The sequence below is a fragment of the Schistocerca serialis genome, chromosome 2 (genome assembly GCF_023864345.2).
Source record: "Schistocerca serialis cubense isolate TAMUIC-IGC-003099 chromosome 2, iqSchSeri2.2, whole genome shotgun sequence".
In the NCBI taxonomy this organism is placed as follows: Eukaryota; Metazoa; Arthropoda; class Insecta; order Orthoptera; family Acrididae; genus Schistocerca; species Schistocerca serialis.
The window spans coordinates 506352728-506358742 of record NC_064639.1 but is presented as its reverse complement, the minus strand read 5'-3'; positions in this window follow the sequence as shown (position 1 = coordinate 506358742).

The window sequence follows — 6015 nt, the reverse complement described above, 5'->3', positions numbered from 1 at the left end:
GGTTTAAGTAGTTCTAAGTTCTAGGGGACTGATGACCATAGATGTTAAGTCCCATAGTCCTCAGAGCCATTTGAACCATTTTTTTCAACATTCGTTAAGTGGTGAGCGAGTTGTTGAGTTCGGGAAGAGAATAAGATACTAACATTACCTACTGGAAAGGTTTGGATTGAGGTTATCCCCAAGAGAAAATAAAAGCACTGAAGTATTATGTTGTGTGAATTAGAATAGTCTCATTACTACAATCATTGTTATTTCTATTATAGTTTTTACAAAACTAATAATCTGTGATAATTCTTCATGTTCATAATGTATTGCTTAAAATATAATTTTCACTTGCCTTCTGAAATAAATCTTTTTACTAATCTCTTTGTCAAATTCATTACCTTGGTAGGAAATGTTAGTAGGAGCGCAAAGCCGATATGAGCAAAGTTGGTATTGTTGCCAAATTTAGTCCCCTTCCAACAGCCTAGACAGGGTTTTAGTGGTATATAAGGCACCATTACGATTTAATTATGAAAATTAATTAATTTAATTATGCAAATTAGCCCTCCCCCTCCTCCACCTGCTTTATTGGCGGTCAAAAAAATCGTGGGACTTTCATAAATGGCGGAAATTTCTTTGTCCCAGTGCTGTGCTGATGTCACATCCTCATCATCTCACCCGGGAATTGGCGGGAAATTCAAAATGGCGGGTGCCCTTTCCAGAATTCGAACTCTGGTCGTTCCAGGCAGGAAAACCCAAGTGCACAGCCCCTACACAGGGAAACAGTCAGTCTGTCCAACTGCAGCAGAGGAAGGTTAGGTTAGTGTACTTCATTTATTTAGATGGGTAACTAAAGAAAGTGGCCGTGCGGTTAAAGGCGCTGCAGTCTGAAACCGCAAGACCGCTACGGTAGCAGGTTCGAATCCTGCCTCTGGCATGGATGTTTGTGATGTCCTTAGGTTAGTTAGGTTTAACTAGTTCTAAGTTCTAGGGGACTAATGACCTCAGCAGTTGAGTCCCATAGTGCTCAGAGCCATTTGAACCAGGCAACTAAAGAAAAGATCTGTGGTAATTACATAATTAAGCATAAATATCCGTCGCAATTACGTATCTACATGCATAACACTACACAAGATGCGCCTATAATCGAAATACAACACAAAAATTGAAGATGTCATACAATTGGTTTTATCCAACTGCAAAAAATATTGACAATACCATACGAAACCAGCAGCAGACATACTCAATAAAATAGTTCCTCTACATAGGATCATAGGATGATCCCTTTACCTACAAGTTGAAATACGTCTCTCTGCTCCAGTTGTGAACTGGGAGAAAGAGGGATGGAGTGGAAGGTACTACTTTTATTTTTGGCGGGAAATGCGTTCAACTGTCGAGATGTTGGTATTGGACAGAAAGGAGTTTACTAGGTGAGTCACCCGTAAGCGTACTGCTGGTGATTGTGCCTGTAGTCTAGTGCATGAGGAATGGAAGGACGTGATAATGGACAAGCACAGGAGAACACTTTTAAGCAAATAATGGCGATGCATCAGGATGGAGTGCAGGTGCATTTCACAACTCATGGAGATTATTGTCTATGCTGGAGATGTTCATGTTTCTAAAATGGCCGCTCAATCCACAGTACAAGAGAAAACTTCAAACACCTACTGCCATCTCCTTTTACCGACCGCTTGTGTGTCTCGGTGTATGACGTCGGAGTTCACTACAGACACCTCCTGCTGCATTGCTGTACGCCACACTCAAGGAACACCCTAGTGTTAGAAATTCAAATAAATGGTGCCCCCCCATTATTTCTTGGCAACTTCGTCGAACTATTCCACTGCCGCCGAAAGGTCACCTTGGTATAGCTGCTGAGTAACTTGTACACTAATACATAGCAAGAAGGAAGAGGGCAGCAAACCACCACTAAAGTGTAGGAAGCCCAATACATGCTACCATAACTGATCGAAAATGCTTCACTGTTCTAATTACGCATCGAAATTGACATGAAAACAGAAAATCCAGCACTCGTAAACAACAGGTTATGATGCAACACATGTACCGGGAATAGAGAAAAATCATCGTAATAACACAATCACCACAAAAACCGAGCCCAAAAGGTCTCACCAGGAGAGACGGGCGGCAGCTACGCGTGTGGTCTCCTCCATGCATGGTCGTGGACTATCCGGCTTAGAACCAGACTTACCCCTCCCTCCTGTCACTCCTCATACCTCCCTCCCATCACCGTATGCAGGAATACATGCATGTTCTGTCCTGTCACTGATGGTTCAAAAAGAGGTCCATCTGGTAGGAGTGACATACTGTTTCTATTCTGTGGAAATCAGTCACAGATGGACAAAAGACTCAAGAACAGGACGCTTCCTGCAAGACGTTAAACGTATTTCTCAGAAAGACTGACCCACATGGAACAACAGCGAAATTTCTGAGAACTCTTAAGAAAGCTTTTTCTAATGTCTGCTGCCGCCTACAACAGCCATGCACCATTCGCTGCTGACTGCCGTAGCTCAGAGCACAGTCTTTGCCCAGCAGCTGTTGAAGACAGTGTCTCCACCCGAGCACGTGACTGTGACGTCTGGTGCTATCGATTCAGACAAAAGCTACACTTACACAATAGGCCATGACTCGAGTGGGCTAGAGAACAAAGCGAGGATAATGATACCTCCCCCAAACAAAGATGACCACGTGTTGTTGGTCTAAAAGTGCAGCTGTGGTTGCCTATGAGACACGCTCCACGCCGCCAGCAGTGACCCCCCGCAAGACAGAAAACGTCTTACAAGGGGAGGCCGTCAATTATGAAATTCAGATTCGATTCATATTGCGCATAATAAAAGCTCATAGCCAGAGGTGTAATGTGGCAAAGCACCAAGATGCACTTCTCAGACGTTGTCGAGAAAATCGACAGTTAATAGAAACCGTTGAGGTGAAATACTCTCTACGATATATAGTATCCTATAGAGTCGTGGCGCAGCGGTAAGTGCTTGGGTTCGTGAGTCAAAGGTCGCCGGATCGAATCTCGCGCCATGCAATTTTTTTTTTAGTATTTGTTTTTTGTAATTAGAGCGTTTGCCTTACACTATACGTATTCGTTTCGGAATATCGTTTCTACGATTTGTAACTTCCTACAGCGTCGTGGCGCAGCGGTAAGTGCTCGGGTACGTAATCCGAAGGTCGCCGGATCGAATCTCGCGCCATGCCAATTTTTTTTTAGTATTTGTTATATATATGCAATCAGTTGCAACAGTTATGCATATAATAAGTTGTTGAAAGTCGTTTGTCGTGGAAAAACTGGCGACTTCGAACATGATTATGTTTTCTGCAAACAAAGTTGTATTTCACAAATGTTATTAATTGTCTTCATAATGTTTACACGTGTAGTTCACGGAAGACGTAGAAACGATATTCCGAAACGAATACGTATAGTGTAAGTCAAACGTTCTAATTAGAGACCCCATGATATATATATATATATATATATATATATATATATATATATATATATATTTGAATTACAAAAAACAAATACTAAAAAAAAGCTGCATGGCGCGAGATTCGATCCGGCGACCTTTGACTCACGAACCCAAGCACTTACCGCTGCGCCACGACTTTATAGGAAATTATACATCGTAGAGAGTATTTCACCGCAACGGTTTCTATTAACTGTCGATTTTCTCGACAACGGCTGAGAAGTGCATCTTGGTGCTTTGCCACATTACACCTCTGGCCATGAGCTTTTATTATGCGCAGTATGAATCGAATCTGAATTTCACAATTGGCGGCCTCCCCTTGTTAGTTTAACAATCGTATTAAACGTCAACGCACCTCTTACAAGCGAGCATCTATTAAAAAAACACAATCGCGACAACATAAAAGTCATGTTGACACAAAATTAGGCGCAGAACATTTTCTTTTACTTTTACGAGCAAAATTAGTCGAGATATCCCAACTGCCCTTTCTTTCTCGCCATTTCCTTAGGCTAGCAGAGATACCCCAAGTGCCCTATCTTCCCTCCAAAATTAAAACTTCCCGCCAGTTCCTAGGACGTGGTGACTGGTGGGAAGTTTGAATTCTGGCGGGAAGATAGGTCAACTGGGCTACATCTACTAACCTAAGAAAATGGCTGCGAAGAAATGGCACTTGGACTACCTCCACTAACCTAACTCACCTCTTCCTAGGAACTGGGAGTAAGTCTGTATTTAAACAATTAGACGCACTACCACCATCAATTGTCGCCGCCATCCTCTTGGAAAGTGGGCATGAATTTTGCTCTAAGAACTTACTCCTGCAGCTGACGGGAGTTTGCTATCTTGTCGCCCCCATTAGAGGCTGCTCATTCAATTCCAATATAATTTCTATAAATCTGTATAAATTTCTTTAAATTTGTAAAAATGTTTATAAATTTGTTTAAATTTATTATGTGCCTACAGCATTTGTTCCGTGTTACCGCCACAAGAAGCTGAAATATCGGTTTTCGGTGTTTTTAATAGATTTATTACATGCACTCATTCAGCTCTTTACTTAAACAATTAGAGTCACTACCACCATCTAGTGTGTTAGCCATCCTCTTGGAAAATGTGCACGAATTTTGCTCTAATACCTTACTCCTGCGGCTGTGGGGAGTTAGTATCTTGTTGCCTCCACTAGACCCTGTTCATTCAATTCGAATATAATTTGTTTAAATTTGTATAAATTTATTATCTACAGCATTAGTTTCGTGTTACCACCACAAGAGGCTGAGATATAGATAACTGTATTACAGGCACTCATTCAGCTGAGAATTAATGCTTGAAAATATGAAAAGGAAGAGTACGGTCCTGCAAATAAATGACTTCCACAACAGACAACTGCCTGATGGTCTGCTGCGTAATGTTTTCTTCTTGAAGTATAGATGACAGAAAATTTACTCAACGGTTGGTGGAGGCGAGTTATGGAGCAAATATGTCAGATGGCTGCACGCAGACGGTATTTGTTTTCGTATATCTGTGGAATCCTATAAGCTTCTCTATTAGGTGACGTTAGGATGTTCTATTACAAGACATGCTCTCACAAGTTGTTAATCACGTTTCGTAAATGGCGGTGCGATATGCCATAGCATTGGTAAAAAGGGACCTCCCACAGTGTAGAAGACAACAACGTCCTCTTGAATTACAGCTTGTTTCTGAATGTAAAATGATTGTGATTTTTCTGGCACCTGAATACATAGCGTGAAGGCTGTATTCTGAAATGTTATTTCCATGTCTGAAATGGTTGTAATAGACGTGTCTAACTATTTATTTACAAACACTGATTTGAATGCCAGGGACGATCTCAAATCACGTAATTTTGTCCATCAAACTTAAAGAAATCGATTAACATAGATGTTTTGTTATACTGTATTTTTTTTTTCTTTGTAGTTTCAATTCTCACTTTTTCTTTGCTCTGAAGAAAGTTTCGAAATAACGAGAACATTTTCCAGTGAACGGTATTTTTCACAGCAAAATAGTGGAAGTTTTTTCGATTTTACGCAGAGTGGACATGTAAAGGAGATGTGAGGTAAGTTAATACATCTGTCAGATGCATCGCTATAGAGTTCCGACCTCTGCAGTTCGCTCATCTGTAATTGGCAGCTGTGCTGTAGCTTTTTCTTGACGTCATTGCATGTCGCAAAATAGCGATGGGTGGGAAGAGAGAGAGAGATGCGAACTGTATCCTCCAGATGAACGTAAAAAAGTAAATCGATTCTGTTCATAAAACTAAAAGATAATGGACTGCGCCTATTTTGATGTTAACTGACTTGTATCATCGTCTCGATTGTACTTCTCAATAGATGCTCTCCTAAAAGAGGTGCACATACGATCGTCACCCTGAAATGTTTTCTCTCTCAGAACGGCTAGCTCATGCGGGGGCTGCTGCTGGAGGCATGGGGCGTGTCTCACAGGCTACCGCAGCTGCACTTTTACACCAACAACACACGGTCATCTTTGCTCGAGGGAGGTGTCATCATCCTCGCTTTGTTCTGTAGCCCACTTGAGTCAT